The sequence below is a fragment of the Chrysochloris asiatica genome, unplaced genomic scaffold (assembly GCF_000296735.1).
Source record: "Chrysochloris asiatica unplaced genomic scaffold, ChrAsi1.0 scaffold00095, whole genome shotgun sequence".
NCBI lineage: Eukaryota > Metazoa > Chordata > Mammalia > Afrosoricida > Chrysochloridae > Chrysochloris > Chrysochloris asiatica.
Genome location: NW_006408613.1, coordinates 5,175,263 through 5,194,787, shown reverse-complemented (window position 1 = coordinate 5,194,787; position 19,525 = coordinate 5,175,263).

Genomic DNA, 19,525 nt, shown 5'->3' with positions numbered 1-19,525 from the left:
CCTGCCTCCTGTCACCAGCAAACAGCCTTTCTCTTTCCATGAGTCTAGAGTCTTCAGCTGCTCTATCTCTCCATATCATCTTTGCCTCCATCTCTGGTGTCACTGCTTCTCTGGATAGAGTTTTCACATTCCACTCATTCTCTTCTCCTTTGATGGTCCTGGGGTCTTCTGTTCCTGAAATGTAAGATTAATTAATTTCCCTCTTATGTTACAAAACTTCTACCTTTACGGTCATGACAATCACAATGAGTGATGATTATAATTACTCACTGTTGAATCATAAGAATCTTATCCCCATCTCCTTTCACCAGACCCACTAGACAAGATGAAAATGATTCAGTGGGGATTCTATCTTCCCTCGCACACTCTAAAACTAAACTTCCTCTTGAACACTTGTAAGCCAGATACTTTGTGCCTTTATAGCCACCCCGTTTTGGGTAGCCAATGTCAAAGTTGCTCATCCTGATCAACCCCTGTACAGACGGAATATGTTTGATCCTTAATGTGAAGAATCCTTCCCTCTCAGTTGGTATTTTGAGCTACCACATCCATAAGTATAGGTCAAATTCAGCAAATTGTAGCAATTTACACTTGTTTCCTTGAGAAAATTTCTTTATCTTCCTCTATTTGAGTTCTGATCATCAAGCCATAGAAGCTAGGTCAAATGGGTGCTATCTGCAAGTTTGGGTGTTCTTGTGCAACTCTCCTCACTTCATTCAGCTGGATGCTTTACTCTCAGCTCTAGCCCTCCATGGCTAGGTCTTTGTCCATAGGCTTAGGAGTCCTCAGGTCTAACCACATTGTGGACCAACCAGCTCTTCTTCTTCTCCCTCTCATCTCCAGGTTAATGGCAGTCTCTGAAATGTGATCAAACTCAGCCCATATCCCCCTCTTCCACTCACCAATAGACCAACATGGTCATCAGCAAGCTTACATGCCTGCTTATGTGTTCCCTTTGAGTCTCAGTCTAGGAGGGGGGTTTGTCCTGAAGGGACTTGATTACTTGCCTTGACTGCTCTCCAGCAAACAACTTGATTGTTCTTATAGTAGCCAATTAGACTGTCATTTTTGTTTTCAATTTTTCCTGATGGTCTTTCTTTCAAGAAATATCTTCTGTTCCTCTAACCACTCCAGGATGGTCTGCATGTCCTTTCAAGTGGTGTTGTCCCACTTCAGAAGGTTCTGGATGGGACTCAGGATTCCACCTAAGGTCCTATGCACTACAAAGGCTCCTCAAGAAGTTATTTCACTGGGGAAGTTCTAGAAAACATTTTAGGTATTCCAATCAGCTATAGGCTGAAGATGGGCGTTCAAGTTTTCTGTAATCATGTTTCCCAATATTCCTTTCTATTCCACTCAAGTGTCTATTTTACAATAGCTGTTGTTGTTGAGTGCCATCGAGTCAGTTCCGACCCATAGCGACCCTACATAGGGTTTCAGCGGAGGGACTGGTGAGTTTGAACCACGACTAGGCCAAGGAAACAAACATTCATAACATAATCAACCATATTAACATTATTTTCCCTCTTTTACCCATCCATATGCATTTGAAAGTTGGGCAGTCAGTATGGAAGACCATAGAAGAATTGATACATTTGAATTACAGTGTTTGAGGAGAATATTAAATGAACCGTTAATTACCAAAAGAACACACAAATCTGTGTTGGATGAAGTATAAGCTAGAATGCCCCTTAGAAGCCAGGATGGCCAGAGTTCATCTCTCATATTTCAGATATACTATCAGGAGTGACCGTTCCTGGAGAAGAACATCATGCTTGGTAAAGTTGAGCATGAGCGATAAAGAGGAAGACCCTCACTGAGATGAATTGGCACTGAAGCAGCAACAATGGGATCAAGAGTAGCAAGGATTTTGAGATCGGCACAGAACCAGGCAGTGCTTTGTTCTGTTGCACATAAGGTCACTATGAGTTGGTACCAACTCAATAACTCCTAGTAGCAACAACAACAATGTTGTGTTGGGGAAAGAGAGGAGATGTGATTTAGAAATATTCTATCTTTAACAGATAATATCAATCTAAGATTTAATCAGAGGACAAGTCATAGTTTATATATAGTTTAACTCAGTAAACATTTAGCAAATCTCAACCTTAAACTAGACACTTCCCAGAGTAGAAAAAGATAAAAAAAATATATAATCCTGTCCAATATTTAAAGAGTCTGTGTAGCTTAGTATATGAAGTACTTAGCTGATAGATCAAAGGTCAGTGGTTCAAATCTAACAGCCACTTTATGGAGAAAGATATGATAGTCTGATTCCAAAACATTCTATAGTCTTAGAAACCCTATGGCACAGGTGTGCTTTGTTCTAAAGGGTCACTATGAATCTGACTGGACTCGATTGCAGCTATACTTATCCTGCTAGCAAGCATTTTAAACAAATTATTGTTGGCTTAATAATAGGAATCTTGGAATGTGCCACAAATTTGGTGTGTATAACTATGTGTACCTTGGGACTTTATATAAAGAGCCATTTACAAATTCATAATTCTCCCTTCATTGCTTGATATTGAAGGATAATTATGTAATACCTATAATCATCTCATAGTTATTGTTTAAGCTAAATATTGCAAAAATATTCACTAAAATACTATACACTGAAATACAAGAATTTCCAACTTTCTGCAAGCATATTATTGGCATGTGGTAATAAATACACACAGATACACTTATTTTTAAGTTATTTATACACAAATACAGTCATAATATACACAAATTTGTAAATAGTAAATTTTTTTTCAAAAGTCTGCTTTGTTCAACCACCCATATTATATGCATGAGTAACTATCAATAGGGTCTCTCAGTTCTATTAAATCTATATTTAAAATTCCAATTTGTAAAATATCTATTAGAATTATAATTAAATAAAGCCAAAGGTAAGTTTTAGCAAGTTATGTAAATATTCATCAATAATTAACAATTCTTGAAAAACAAATTACTTAAAATCCCATTTATGATAGTATATCAGAAATGATACATAGCACAATAGTCTTTTCCTATGATGTTACCACTACAAATTCCTTTATTCCCTTATAATGAATAAATAAAAATATTTAAAAATCTGCTAAAATATCATATTTAAACTCCACTCCACATTTTCAAATGTCCATTCAATGGTTGTAATGTTAATCAGAACAGTAAGTGAATATCAAGTGCAACAATGCTTGCCTGGCGTAAAATTTATTTTCATAAGAAATATAGCATTTCTATTCAAATGGACCATCTGTTCCAAAGTTCTCACAAGATTATAGTTGAACACAGTATTTTGTCATTTCATCTCTGTCCTTCATAGTCCCTTTTACCCTGGCCAGTAATATATAAAAAGTTGTGAGTTTGTAGTCATACATCAGCCACATATTTTGCATTGATAATTAAAATCAAACTCAGAAAAATCTATAGTTCAAAAATTAAGAAATCTAAATATTGATTCTTTTGGATCTTATACTCAGTGTAGATGGCTATGTCACAAGCAAATAGAATGTGAGAAATCTAAAAGAAATTAATCTATTACAAACAATCCCTGGCATACTAGACTTGGCCTTTGGAACTTAAAAATGAGGTCTGATATCCATGTTATTCAACATGCATTCATTACTAGAGTTCTTGTTCATGAGCATCACTATTCTAACAAGTGAGAAAAAGGAAATTAAATGACAGCAAATTACAACTTCTCCTCAAGGAATTCAGACAATTTGAATGAGTCCTCTGTGTTCAAATTTCTAAATATAATGCAAGTGCATACATTACTACTATAATTGAATGTGGTATTGAAAAACAGCCACCAGAAAAATTTTCAAGACTTCCTTTAGGGTTCTGGAAAGTCTTCACAAAGAATCTAGTACTTTTTTTGGTAAGAATGCCACTTGAAAGAAGGAGAAAATAGACAAGTAGATTCAGAGAAATAGTATAGTGGTATGATATATTGTTAATTGATTGCTCCCAATGAACCATGACTTCTGATATTCACATGCTCATGTCTATCTTTGACCCTGAATTGGCCTTGTGACTTATTTCAGCAATAAGACTGCAACTGAAGCCGTGTTATTTTCGTACTGAATCTAATCTATAAGAGAACCTCATAGTTTTTGCTACCAGGAAGCATGCCAGCCATCACATAAGAATCTGGCTACTGCTTCACAGGGAGGAAACTGACAAACTTGCCAAATGATGTCCCAACCACAGGCAGCACCAACATGCCAGCTACATAAGTAAGGCCATCTTGGAACTAGATCTCGCAATTGCAGTCATGCAGTCCCAGATGACACCATAAGCTTCAGAGTTAAGATTTTTACCACCAAGTCCTGCCAAAAGAAGAGCAGAAAACAAAATGATCCTTCATTTAAACCAGAGCTAGGGAACTCTTTTTCTGCCAAAATGTATAAAGCCATACAAAATTATCAGCTTAAAAATTGGCCTGATATATTTGGTCAAAATTTAATTAACTCACCCTAATGTCATGCCTGGAACTGCAGTTGCCATCACAGGACCAGACAAAATGATTTATTGGGTCTTACATGGCCCAGACATTCCCCACCACAGAAAACCCATAAAGGTGGGGCTGGTCTGCTACATGGCAGGGGGGAAAAAAAACTACATAAAATGTTATGCCAGATGTGAAGAATATTGCTAAAATATTCACATAGCTGAAAATCAATGTTAAAAACTTTAGATTCTATTGATGACAGAATTAAAACCTTGCTAAGGCAAAATGTTGTTAGATGTCATGGGTCAATATGAACTCATAACGATCTTATGCATAATAAAATGAAACACTGCCCAGTCCTGTGCCATCGCCACAACTGGAGCTTATTGCTGCTGTCAGTATGTCAATCCGTCTTGCTGGGGGTCTAGCAAAATTATAGCAATAATAATCATTATTCTGAAAGTATGTATATTATCCAGACTGATATATTTAGCAATTTTCAACTTTCTTGATATTTTAATACCACGCCATTGCTTTTAAGAAACACTGGAGGTGCTGTGGAATAAACATTGTACTGATAGCTACAAGGTCTGAAGTTCAAACTCATCAGCTGTTCCAAGAAAAGATGCTTTCTGCTCCTGTAAAAATTACAGCCTCAGAAACCCTATACAGGGTTGCTATGAGTTGGAACTGACTCAACAGCATCTAACAACAGAAACCATTGTTTTAAAGGAATTCCTAAGTGGCACAAAAGTTAAACACTAGGTTACTAACCAAAAAGTTGGAGGCTTGAATCATTCCAGAGGTACCTCAGAAGAAAGGCCTGAAGATCTGAAAATTACACTGAAAATCCACTGAAGCAGAGTTCTACTCTGATACACATGGGGTTGCCGTGGCACTGAATTGACTCCACAGAAACTTAAAAAAAAATGTTTTTAAGTCTGTGGCAGCAGTGCGGTATCATAACATGTTATGAATTATAAAACTAATTCTTTTGAAAGAGATTATCTGTATTCAGGCACTGTGCGGAACATTTTCTATGTCCCATACAGTCAGTGTAAAGTGTTTTGCTTTGGAATTCAAATATTTTTTTTTTTTTTTAAAGTGATTCTAGACAGTCACTTAAGCAGGCATGAAATAAATATTTATTCTTTTAAAATATCTCTATGAAGTACTACTTTTTGAAGACATTGTGCTCAAGGGATATAAAACATATAAAACACAAGGATCCTACAATAATGGACATTTGGGGTGAACATTAAGGAACTGAATTCTTAAAAACAACTGCTAAATATAAGGTGAAATTCATCCATGACAGAAGTAAATAGAATAAAGACCTGTCCCAAAACTATCCTTCCCACATCAAATACATAACATTCGAAAGTAAGCATACTTTTACATCCAGAATTTTGGCATTTGGCTCAAGTTATAAAAAAAAAAAAAAAATTATCATCAACATGCAATGAAGTACATTTACATAAATCATTATTATTCTTAATTCATGTACATCAACTTCATTGCAAAGGTTCTCAGGTAATGCAAAGTGTCCTTACCTTCTAATCTGTTATTGTTGTTATTTTTAAGTGCCATCAAGTCAGTTTTTACCCATAGCGACCCTGTATAGGGTTTCCAAGGAGCAGTTGGTGAGCTTGAACCACCAACCTTGCTGTTCAAACCAACTTTGCAGTCAAGCGAATTAATCCACATCACCACACCAGAACTCCCAGCTTCTAACTTAAAAGCTGCTATTTCAAAGCCATCTAATGGTATTACAGAGCAAAAACCTGGTGATTACTTTGTTACGAGAACAGCCAAGAAAACCCTATTGTGCATTTATACTGTGGTACATACGAAGGAGCTCAGGTAATGTAGTGGTTATGAATTGGGCTGCAAACCTTAAGGTCAGCAGTTCGAAACTACCAGCCGCTTTGCGGGAGAAAGATGAGGCTTTCTACTCCTGTCAAGATTTACAGCCTTGGAAACCCTGTACAGGGTTGCTATGGGTCAGAATCAACTCAACGGCACTTAACAACAACATACACATTGAGTCAGTGTAAATTTAAATCAAATTGACACCAACTCCAACAAAAACAACTTCATTGCAATTGAATCATTACTGGTCCCAAATGCTATAGTGAGGCTAGGAAAGCTAAACACTACAACAACCTTACAACTTCACAGAAGAAACCACCCTTTAATTCTAATGGGATTCAATTATTTCTATTGTTTCAGCTAAGAAGTTATTGTGTTTAGATACAATGAAATACAGTGGTGAAAGGGTACTATACAAGAAAGGGAAGTGGAGGAGACAGTAAGAGCTGATATCAGAACCTGTAGGGACAGTCATGGTAAGGCTGTGGTATATTATTTTGAGAAAGATGCTTTTGGGGGGCTCTGACCAGAAGAATGCTGTTGTTGTTGATAGATGGCATAAAGTCGGTTCAGACTCATATGACCCTATTCATAAAAGAAATAAAACACTGCCCAGTGCTGCACCAACCTCACACTCATGGTTACACTTGAACCCATTCATTACTGCCGTCACAGTGCCAATCCATCTTGTTGGGGGTCTTCCTCTTTGTCTCTGAGGCTCCACTTTACCAATCATAATGTCTTTCTCCTGGTCCCTCCTGACAATATGTCCAAAGTATGAGACAAGTCTGGTCATCCTAGCTTCTAAGGAACATTCTGGTTGTACTTCTTCCAACACAGATTCGTTTGTTCTTTTGGTGGTACATGGTATATTTACTATTCTCCTCCAACACTATAACTCAAATGTATCAATTCTTCCATGATCTTCCTTATTAACTGTCCATGCATATTAAGTTATTGAAAATACTATGACTTGGGTCAGGCTCACCTTAATCCTTCAAGCTGACATTTATTCCCTTGAACTGTAAACACATCTTATGCAGCAAATTAGCCTATTGGAATCTGTCATTTGATTTCTTGACTGCTGTTCCATGAGTGTTGATGATTGATCTGAGCAAAATAAAATCTTTGACAATTTCAATCTTTTCTTCATTTATCTTGATGTCATTTATTGGCCCAATAGTGAGGATTTCACTTTTCTTTATATTGAGGTACAACCCATACCAAAGGCTGTGTTCTTTGTTCTTCACCAGTAAGTATTCTAAATCCTCTTCACTTTCAGCAAGCAAGGTTGCATCATCTGCATATCATGCAAATTTAATTAGTCTTCCTCCAAATCTGATGCCATGTTCTTCATATATTCCAATTTCTCAAATTAGGTACTCAGCACACAAATAAAATCACTAAGATATATAATAATCAACCTCTCCAAAATCAAGGACAAGGAAAGAATCTTGGAACATAGATCAGGAAAAATGAAAAATTACAAAAAGTAGAACCAATATGATTCAAGTCTGACTTTTTAACAGAAACTATATAGGCTAGAAGGCAATGCATACAAAATTCTGAAAAAAAAAAAAAAATACTGCCAGCCAAGAATCATATACCCAGAAAAACTATCCCACAAATATGACTGCAAAATTAGAACATTTCCACATAAGTAAAAATTCAAGAAACTTGTAAAAATGCTTTAGACTAAAGACCAACAACAGCAGACAACAACTAAAGATTGACATCCACAACAACAACACCTATTCAAACCACATATAGAAGTATCCAAAGTAAAACAAACAAACAAGACTGAAAATAGGAATCAGAGGTACCAATTTACAATGAAGATATCAATCTAAAAATCAAAGAGAGGAAAAAATATAGTTACAGAACTTACAAATGATGAGAAAGTCTATTAGATTTTGAGATAAAGCTGACTGTTTTAAACTTGGGAGGAAATTAATAAATTACAGGGTAACCTCAAAGAAAATTAATACACCCTCTTATCAAATCAAGATAAGGGAAAACATTTTGCCAACAAACAGCAATGAAGAAATTGACAAGACTAAGCATAACCAAAGTGAACTCAACATAAAAATAATATGTGGAACAAAGAAACCAGTAGCCACACAAAAACACCACCACCACCACCAACAAAAAAACCAGCAAAATAACTGCAATCAGTTCATGCCTATCAAAAATTACACTGAACATCAATGGATTAAATATACCAGTTAAGAGACAGAGAATAGCAGAATAGATAAGAAATGGGATACTTCAATATACTGTCTATAAAAGACACATCTTACACACAAAGACAAAAATAGATTTAAAAAATAATCAAAGGCTGGAAGAAATATATCACAATCATAGCAATAAAAAATGAGCATGAGTGTCAATATTAATTTCTGGTAAAATAGACTTTCAGGCAAAAACCAGCATAAGAGATAAAAAAGGACATTATTTCATGATTAAAGAGTCCATTGAAAAAAAGGACATAACCATAATAATACCTATGTTCCAAATGAAAGAGCCTCAAATACATAAATTGAATTCTAATGGAATTAAAGAAAGAAATAGACAATTCTACTAATACTGGTGGTGGTGGTATGCCATGGAGCCCGTTACAACTCATAGTGACCTGGCATAGGATTTCCAAGGATGTAAATCTTTATGGGAGCAGGAAGCCTCATCTTTCTCCCATGGAATGACTGGTAGTTTCTAACTGCTGTCTGTTAGGTTAAGAGCCTGACTCATAACCTTGAACAATAAAACTAGGAGATTTTAATACACCACTTTGGATGAAAGACAGAACAAGAATACACCACTTTTAATGAATGACAAAACAACTAAAAAGAAACTCAACAAAGACATAGAAGAACTAAACAAAACAATCGATCAAGTTGACTTCATAGCTTTACAGAAAACACTCAGTCCAACAACAGCACAACATACATTCTTTTCTAGTGTACATGGAACGTTCACCTTAAGAGACAATGTTTGGCCACAAAGTAAGCATCAATAAATTTTAAAATATTGAAATACTGCAAAGCACCTTTCCAAATCACAATGCAATAACATTAGAAATAAACAGTAGAAAGATCAAGGGGACAAAACTAAATGCATGGAAATTTAATGATGCCTTGTTTAATAATAGAACAAATCGCAAGTTGAATAACACCCTGTTTAGTAATAGAACAAAATTTAAAATGAAATAAAATTCATTTAATAAAATGAGAATGAAAATGCAACATGCAAAAACTTTTGGTATACAATAAAAGCAGTGCTGAGAGGGCAATTTTTAGAAATAAATGCACACAGCCGAAAAGTCACCATTTGTCAGTTTGTCATATTGTGGTGGCTTGTATGTTGCTGCAATTCTGGAAGCTATGACACTTGAATTTTAAATACCAGTTGTGTCACCAATGGTGGACAGGTTTCAGATGAGTTTCCAGACTAAGACAGACTAGGAAGAAAGAAAGATGAACTACTGAATATTTTGTCACTTAAAACCATATGAATAGCAACAGAACACTGTCAAATTGTACCATTGACTATTGAATAGTCAAATTGACTATTGAAACATGATGAAGAGCATGATACTGTCAGATATAATACCAGAAGGTAACAGTGATGACACAAATTGAGGAAAGCCTTCAGGAGCTCTGTTTGCTGATGGGACAAAACTCAAATGAAGAGAAACAGCTATAAACATCCACTAGCAATGACTACATGAAATGTATGAAATATAATTCCAGGAAAATTGGAAATTATCAAAAATAAATGAAATGCCTAAACATCAATATCCTAGGCTTTAATAAGTTGAAATGGACTGGTATTTGCCGTTTTGATTCTGACAGTCACATGGTTTACTATGAAGAGAATGACAAATTGAAGAGGAATGGCATCACAGTCATCATTAAAAGAACATTTCAAGATCTGTCTTGAAGTATAATAATGCCCGTGAAAGGATAATATCTATAGGCCTACAAAGAACACCAGTTAATACCACTATTATTCAAATTAGTGCACCAACAACTAAAGCCAGAGATGATGAAACTGAAGAATTCTACCAACTTCTTCATTCTGAAATTGATCAAGTATGCAATCAAGATGTATAGATAATTACTGGTGATTGTAATGCAAAGGTTGGAAACAAAGAGGAAGGATCCCTAGTTGAAAAATATGGCCTTGGTTATAGAAATGAAGTTGGAAATTGTATAACATAATTTTGAAAGACCATTGATCTCATCATTGCAAATACCTTTTTTAAACAACATAAAAGACAACTATACACATGGACTTCATCAAATGGAATGCATAGAAATTAAATAGACTATTTTTGTGGAAAGAGATGGTGGAAAACTCCACATTATCAGTCAAAACAAGGCCAGGGGCAGACTGTGAACATATAAATCAATTGTTCATATGCAAGTTCAGGCTGAAGCTAAAGAAAATTAAAACAATTCCACAGGAGCCTAAATATGACCTTGAATATACACCACCTGAATTTAGAGATGATCTGTAGAATAAACACTAACCACTGAAGACCAGAGGAGTTGTAAGATGAGATCAAGAACTTCATAAATGAAGAAAGCAAATGATTATTAAGAAACAAGCAAAAGATAAAAATGGATGTCAGAAGAGATTCTGAAACTTGCTGTCCAGCAAAGAGATTCTGAAACTTGCTGTCCAGCTAAAGCAAATGGAAGAAATGAGGTAAAAGAGCTGATTAGAAAACTTCAAAGGACATCTCTGAAAGACAAAGCCAACTATAATTATGAAATGTGCAAAGACTTGGAATTAGAAAATCAAAAGGAAAGAACATACTCAGCATTTCTTAAGCTGAGGACACTAGAAAAAAATTTCAAGCCTCGACTTGACACATTGAAGGATTCTATTGGCAAAATATTAAAGGATTCAGAAAGCATCAAAACAAGATGGAAGAAATACACGGAGTCACTGTACCAAAAAAAAAAAAAAAAGGTTGATGATCACCCATTTCAAGAGATAGCATATGATTAAGAGCCATTGATACTGAAGGTTTTGGCAGAGAGCAAGCCTCCTGGAATTGACAGAATACTGAATTATTTCAACAAACTGATGTGACACTGCAAACACTCACTCATCTATGCCATAAAATTTAGAAGATAATTACCTGGTCAACTGATAGGAAGAGTTCTATATTTATACCCTTTCAAAAGAAAGGTGACACTCAGAATGTATACAGGCAAAATTTTGTTAAAGATTATTCAAAAATGACTGAAACATTATATTGGCAGAAAACTGGCAGAGGTTCCAGCCAGATTCAGATGAGGATGTAGAATGGGAGTTATAATTACTGACATCAGATGGATCGTGGCTAAAATCATAGACTACCAGAATGATGTTATTGGGAGATTTGTCTTCCAACTCACTAGTTCTGGCTTCCATCTCTTCAATTCTACTCCTTTGCTCTTTTTGTCCATTACTGATATTCTATTATTAATTATTTGTACCTCTTTTTGTAGATTTTGAATGGTTTCCAATGCTGTTTCTCTCTTATTTAATTGTTCCTGTAGCACTTCCTTGACTTCTTCCTTAGTTTTCTCAAACCCTCTGTAAAGTGTTTTGATGCATTTCATTATCATTTTTCTGAATTCCTTCTCAGGAATTTTCAAGCCTGCCCTCCTTCCAATGTGAAGTCTATGTCTGCCTCCAGATCACTTGTCTCAGTTACTTTATTTTGTTTCTGGACATGTGCTGATATGGTCATCAGTTTCTGTTTCTTGTGCAACTTCAGGCATTAGCTGTAAACTTAATAATTAGATGAATACATGTTGATGTTTTATTATGCTTTCTGATTGACTCCAGGTAGATGTGATCAGGAGATGGGCTTCCTGTTTCACTTTTCTTATTACTCAACTCAGAGTAACTGTCTCATGTATTGGCTGTCTAGCTAGTATATGGCTATGGCAGCTGGTAGTGTTCTTGCATGGATGGTGAGATTTTATAGGGTTTGATTGTAGATTGACTATATGACCACAACTGCTGTCTCTTCCTGGGTAATGTAGGGAGAGAATAAAACCCTACAGATATGTTGTTGTTAAGTGCTGTTGAGTCGGTTCTGACCCATAGCGACCCATGTACAAGGTTTCCGAGGCTGTAAATCTTTACAGGAGCAGAAAGCTTCATCTTTCTCCCGCGGAACAGCTGGGAGTTTCAAACTGGCCTACAGGTATAGCGAGGACCAAAAAACAAAACAGCACAGCAACAAAAACAACAAAAAAGAAAGATTGGATACTGTAGTCTAAAATCGCAGAAAAGAGAGAAGAGAGAAAAAAATTCTGTAACAAAATATGAGTATGACTTTAATGTCCCTGTCTCGGCTTCTTGCCTTCAAGAGCACCTGAGAAATTTCAAGATGCCACTGTTGTTCATTATGATGTAACTCAGGATTTAATTTTTGGCCTGTTTCCTTTTTTAGATGGTCTCTCTCCCACTCCACATCCCCTGTTCAGGTCATTTTACTAGTGATTAAGAGTTCAGAGCCAGCTGTGGCCATTTTGTGCTGCTGTTTGGTTTTAAGGGGATCGTTTCCCTTTAAATTTTGAGCAGATCTATGCACATGCACAGTAGAACCCTCTGGGGATGGGGGAGTGTCCACTCGCTTAAGCATCCTCTCTAGTCACCAGAATGGAGATGAACAGACAGCTAGAGTTCAATGAACAGAGAAAAGGGGCGGGGTGGGGTGGGGTGGTGACAGAGAGAGAATGTCCACACCTTTATCTCCGAGGATTGGTTACGCATCAACCATGGCTCTAATCCTTCCTCCACTCTGTCTAGCCCAAGATGCCCACTCTGGGAGCTGGTGAGACTCACCACTCACAAAAAAACACCAGTTTTTTTTGCTTCTGTTACTAATTCTACTGGCTGTAAGCCTTCAAACTTTCTAAATATCCCTTTATATGTAGTTCAGAGTTCTAGGAGCATTCCCTGAACCTGCTTCATCTGGTATTCTGTATTATTGCTAACAGAGGTCCTCACTGCACTTATACCTGATCTGCCATCAAGCTCTGCCTGCCCCCCATTTCCCCTGGAAAGATGTTAATCTGTGCTTTACTGACTTAACAAAGGCTTTCGATTGTGTGGATCATGACAAGCTATGGACAACATTGTGGAGAAAGGGTATCTGGAACAATTAATTGTACTCATAGACCTGTACATAGACCAAGATGCAGTTGATCAAACAGAACAAAGGAACTCCTGAATGGATTAAAATTAGGAAAGCTGTGTGGCAAGCTTGTACTATTTCACCATACTTATTAATATGTATACCGAACACATAATCCAAGAAGCTAGTTTATCTGAAAAAGAACATGGCATCTATTAGGGAAGACTCATTAACAATGTGCACTATGCAGATGATACAACCTTGCTTGCTGAAAGTAAAAAGGACTTTAAAAACTTATTGATGAAGAACAAAGACCACCACCTTCAGTATGGATTGTACCTTAACGTAAATAAAACCAAATCCTCATCAGTGGCCTAATAAATGACATCAAGATAAATGAAGAAGAGATTGAAGTTGTCAAAGACTTCATTTTGCTTGGATAAACCATCAACACTCATGGAAGCAACAGTCAGAAAAATCAAATGGCATATTACATTAGGCAAATCTATTGCACAAGATCTATTTAAGGTATCGAAGAGCAAAGATGTAAGCTTGAAGACTAAGGTGTGTCTGACCCAAGCCATGATATTTATTTATAACCTCATGGCATGTGAAAATTGGAAAGTGAATAGGAAGACCATAGAAGAATTGATGTATATGAGTTATGGTGTTGGAGAAGAATATTAAATGCACCATGGGCTGCAAAAAAAAAAAAAAAAAATCTGTGTGAGAAGTACAGCTAAAATATTCCTTGGAAGCCAGGATGGCAGACTTTGTCTCTCATACTTGAGACATATCAGAAGGGACCAGTCCCTGAAGAAGGACATCATGTTTGGTAAAATGGATGGCCAGAGAAAAATAGGAAGACCCCCAGTGAGATGGATTGGCACAGTGGCAGGAGCAAAGAGCTCAAGGGAAGCAACAATTGTGAGGTTAGCACAGGACCGAACAGGGATTTATTCTGTTGTGCATAAAGTAGCTATGAGTTGGAACCTACTTGATGGCACCTAACTAAAACAAGAACAACAACAGCAATACTCAAAACAAAGAACCAAAATCAACACATTAGCACAGCATTTTCAACAGTTAAACAAAGACAAGGGAAGTAAGCCTACAGTTACTAGAAGAAAAGAATAATGAAGATTAGAGCAGAAATGAATTAGAAAACAGAAAAAAACAATAGAAAAACTCAATAATACAATAAAGCTTTTTCTTTGAAAAGATTAATAAAATTGACAAACCATTGATACATCTAACAAAACAAAAAAGAAGATGGAAATAACAAGTATAAGAAACAACATAGTTGACTTCACAACAGAACCAATGGGGGAAAAAAAAAGATTATCAAACTATGAAGGATTATACTAAAAAATTTTGAAAATCTAGAACAAATGGATACAGTTTTAGAAAAGTCTGACCTACATAAAGTAACACAATGTGAAGTGGAAAAGTTGACCAGACCTATACCAAAGGAAAAAATTGGTCTGGTCATTTAAAAAAATTCAACACAGAAAAGGTCTGACCCAGATGGCTTTACTGGTGAATTCTACCAAACATTTAGCAAAGAGATGACACCAATTTTACTCAAAGTAGTCCAGATCATAGAAAATGTTTGAAAGTGCCTCAATTCATTTTATGATATGGGCATAACCCTCAAATTAAAACCAGGATAAGACATCACTAAAAAATAATATTATAGATCAACATACCTTATGAGCATAGATGCAAAAATTCTCAGCAAAATCTTTGTCAATAGAATTCAAGAATATATTAATAAAATAATATATCATGAACAAGTGGGATTTGTACCAGGGATGCTAGGATGGTTCAATATTAGAAACAATTAATGTAATACACAATGTAAATAAAACAAAGGAAAAGAACCGCATAATTATATCGATTGACGCAGAAAAGTCATTTGATAAAATTCAACATCCATTCCAGATAAAAATGCTCAACAAAGTAGGAATTGAAGGGAAATTCCACAACATAATTTAATGCATACATACTAATCTAGCAGCCAGCATTACCTTCAATGGAGAGAAACTGAAATCATTCTCTTTTTGAAGACAAGTATGCCCTCTATCAACATTTCTATTCAATATTGTGTTGGCAATCTTAGGCAGAGATATAAAAGGCAAGAAACAGAAATTAAAGACATCCAAATTAGCAAAGAAGAAGTACAACTCTCTATTTGAAGATTATATGCTCCTGCACATATACACGTTAACATTTAAGCTATGCTGTTGTTGTTAAATATGTTTGAGTTGGTTCCAATTCACAGAGACCCTGAAGAGTAACTGATGGGTGTCATCTGCCAACCTTGCAGTTCATGCTTACCCTACAGTCCAGTGCTTTTTCTAGTGTGATGCTATAGCAACAGTACTTGACAGCTAACCACAGCTTGGTGGTTCAAATCCACCAGATGCTATTTGGAAACCTTATACAAGGCTGCTATATGTCAGAACTGACTCAATGGCACATAACAGCACACATAGAAAATCCCAAAGATTCAGCAAGAAAAAAATTGGAACTCATTGCAAGATTCTGCAAAGTGGCAGGATAAAAGATCAACATACAAAACTCATTTGGATTGCTTTGACTAATAAATACAGACTCCTGGTGTAGTGCTGTAGTATCAGCACTAATCTATAAACTGCAAGACTGGCAGTTCAAACTTATCAGTTGCTCCTCAGAAACCCTATACAGGGTCACAATGACTCAGAACTGACTCAATCATAATAAACAACAACATATTAACAAGTATAGCTCTGAAAAGGAAATTAGGAAAATAATACTATTTAATATATTGTTGTTGTTAAGTGTCTCAAGTCAGTTCGGACTCATAGCAAACTGGTATAGGATTTCTGAGGCTTTTAAAATCAAAAAGGGAGCAGAAAGTCTCATTTTTCTTCTTTGGAGTGGCTGATGGGCTCAAACCATGAACCTTGTGCTTATCATTTGGACCCACCATGCTCTGAACCATTTATTACAGCCACCCAAAAAATGAAATTCTTATGAATAAATCTAACCAGCAAAACAAAATTTCTATACAAATAAAACTAGACCAGAGGCGGAAAAGTCCTATACAAAGAAAACAAAATGGACTTGCCTATATGGAAGAATATACCATACTCATGGATAGGAAGTCTTAACACTATGAGACTAGTAATATCACCCAAAGTAATCTACAGATATAGTGCATCCAAATCCATATTCTAATATCATTCTTTAAAAAGATGGAAAAGTTGATTACTAACTTTATATGGAAATGAAAAAACCTTGTATGAGCAAAGCACTGCTTAAGAAGAAGAAAAACTTAGAAGCTTCTCACTCTCCAATTTAAAAATTTACTACACAGCCACAGTGGTCAACAAAGCCTGGTGCTGGTACAATGAAAGACACATAAATCAATGGATCAGTATAAAGAACACAGAAGTAAATCCATCCACATACAGTCAGCTGATCTCTGACAAAAGGCCAAAGTACATTAAATGTGGAAGAGATTGTCTCTTCAACATATGTTGGTCGTAGTGGTGGTATGCCATAGATTTGGTTCTGACTCATAGTGATCCTGCATAGGAGTTCTGAGGTTGTAAATCTTTATGGGAGCAGAAAGCCTCATTTTTTCTCCTGAAGAATTGCTCATAGTTTTGAACTGCTTACTGTGAGGTTAGCAGCCTGATTCATAACCACTATACTATCAGAGCTCCTTCTTCAACATATGGTGATAGTAAGACTATAAATCAATCTGTAGAAGAATGAAACAAAAGCCATATCTCACACCATACACAAGTACAAATGTAACATGGATTAAAGACTTAAATGCAATGCCTAGAACTAAAAAGATTATCAGTGAAAACCTACAGAAATATTTAGGGACTCTAATACATCCTAGTGTGATTCTCTGATATAAAGTACTGAAACACAAGGTGGTTCAAACTCACCAGCCACTCCTTAGAAACCTACATAGGGTCACTATGAGTCAGAACTGACTTGAAGGCACTTAATAACAACAACAACAAAACATGGCATAAATACACTGTCAAAAATTATTAGAAGTACACAAAAAAATAGAAGACAAACTAGATGACTTTGTCCTCCTAAAAATTAGACAATATGTGCATCAAAAGATTTTGCCAATAGAGTAAAATGGAGCCCACAGATTGGGAGAAAAAATGTTTGCAATGCTGTATCAGACAGGGGACTGATCTCTAAAATTTATTTTAAAAAGGCAAGCAACACAATTAAAAAATGGCCACAGGACATCAATAGACACTTCACCAATGAAGACATTCAGGCAGCCAACAAACATATAAAGAAATGTTCACAATCCTTAGCCATTGTTAAGTACCATGGAATCGGTTCCAACTCATAGTGACCCTGCACAGGAGATGCAAATCAAAACAACAATGAGATGCCATCTCAAAACAACTTTAATAGAAAAAAAAAAACAAATACAAAAAAATGTTGTTGTTGTTGTTGTTGTTATGTGCCGTGGAGTCGGAGCCAACTCATAGCGACCCTGTACAGGGTTTCCGAGGGTGTAAATCTTTACGGGAGTAGAAAGCCTCATCTTTCTCCCGCGGAGCAGCTGGTAGTTTCGAACTGCTGACCTTGCGGTTCACAGCCCGATTCGTAACCACTACGCTACCAGAGCTCCTTAGGAAACAATAAAATGATGGTGAGGGTGTTGAGAGACTGAGATTCTCCTACACTGCTATTGGGACTGTAAAATGGTTCAACCACTGTGGAAAATGGTATGACACTTCCTCAAAAAGTTGGAAATAGAAATCCATTTATTTGGTATATACATCCATAATAAATAAGAGCCAGGACACAAGTAGGTTTATGCACAATGATGTTCATTGTAGCACATTCACAATAGCAAAAAGATGGAGACATCTTAAATGCCCCTCAATGGAAGAATGTATAAACAAATTTTGGTACATACACACAATGGAATACTATGCAGCATAGAAAAATACAGATGAATCTGAGAAACACCTCATAATATGGATGAACCTGGAGGACATCATGCTGAAATTATTTAATCACAAAAGGACAAATATTGTATGAGACCACAACTGTAAAAACTCAAGATAACTTTTTCGGACTAAAAGAAACATTCTTTGATGGTTATCAGTGGTGGGAGGGAAGAGAGAATAACTCACTGGCTAGAGAATAGACACATTACCTTGGGTAAGAGGGAGGGTGATATACAAGAAAAGGGGTTGGTAGAAGAATGGTGAAGATAGTTGAAAACACAGGAAAGTATGCAAGGCTAAAGGGGATAGATGTAAGTAGTGATATATATATATATATATGACAAAGACACAGCTTACTGGGTATGGGATGAAGAGTGGAAGTATACCCACACACATATGAGTTGGAAAGAAGTTATTTGTACATGGGTATGGACTCCTGGTGTAGCGCTGTGGGTTAATGCTCCAAACTGCAAAGCTGTTTGAACTGCAAGATTGGTGGTTAAAGCTCACCATCTTCTGCTTGGAAATCCTATACAGGGTTACTATGGGTCAGAACCAACTAGATGGCACAACAACAACAACATGTGGCACTTTAGGATAAACACTGGACTCTAAGGTCTTCAGTTCAAATCACCAGTCATTCCTTGGAAACCCTCTGGTAGAGTAGTGGTTATGAATCGGGCTGTGAACCTTAAGGTTAGCAGTTCGAAACTACCAGCTGTTCCGCGGGAGAAAGATGAGGCTTTCTGCTCCCATCAAGATTTACAGTCTTGGAAACCCTGTTCAGGGTCGCTATAAGTCGGAATCGACTCCACAGCACATAACAACAACATGAGTAGAAACTGACTCAATGGAACTTAACAACAACAACATTTACCTCTCTTGAAAACACAACTATGAATGTGGTGGAACATACAGTGGAGCAAATGACATGACAAACAACTCCTAAGATGTAAGATAATATCAAACATCTTAAGGCAATGAGATGCTGGATCTAAGGGCTCAGGCCTGTATTCTAATGGGACACCATGGTCAATTGGCATTCTGTAGTCCACAAATACAATGTTCTACAACCTACTT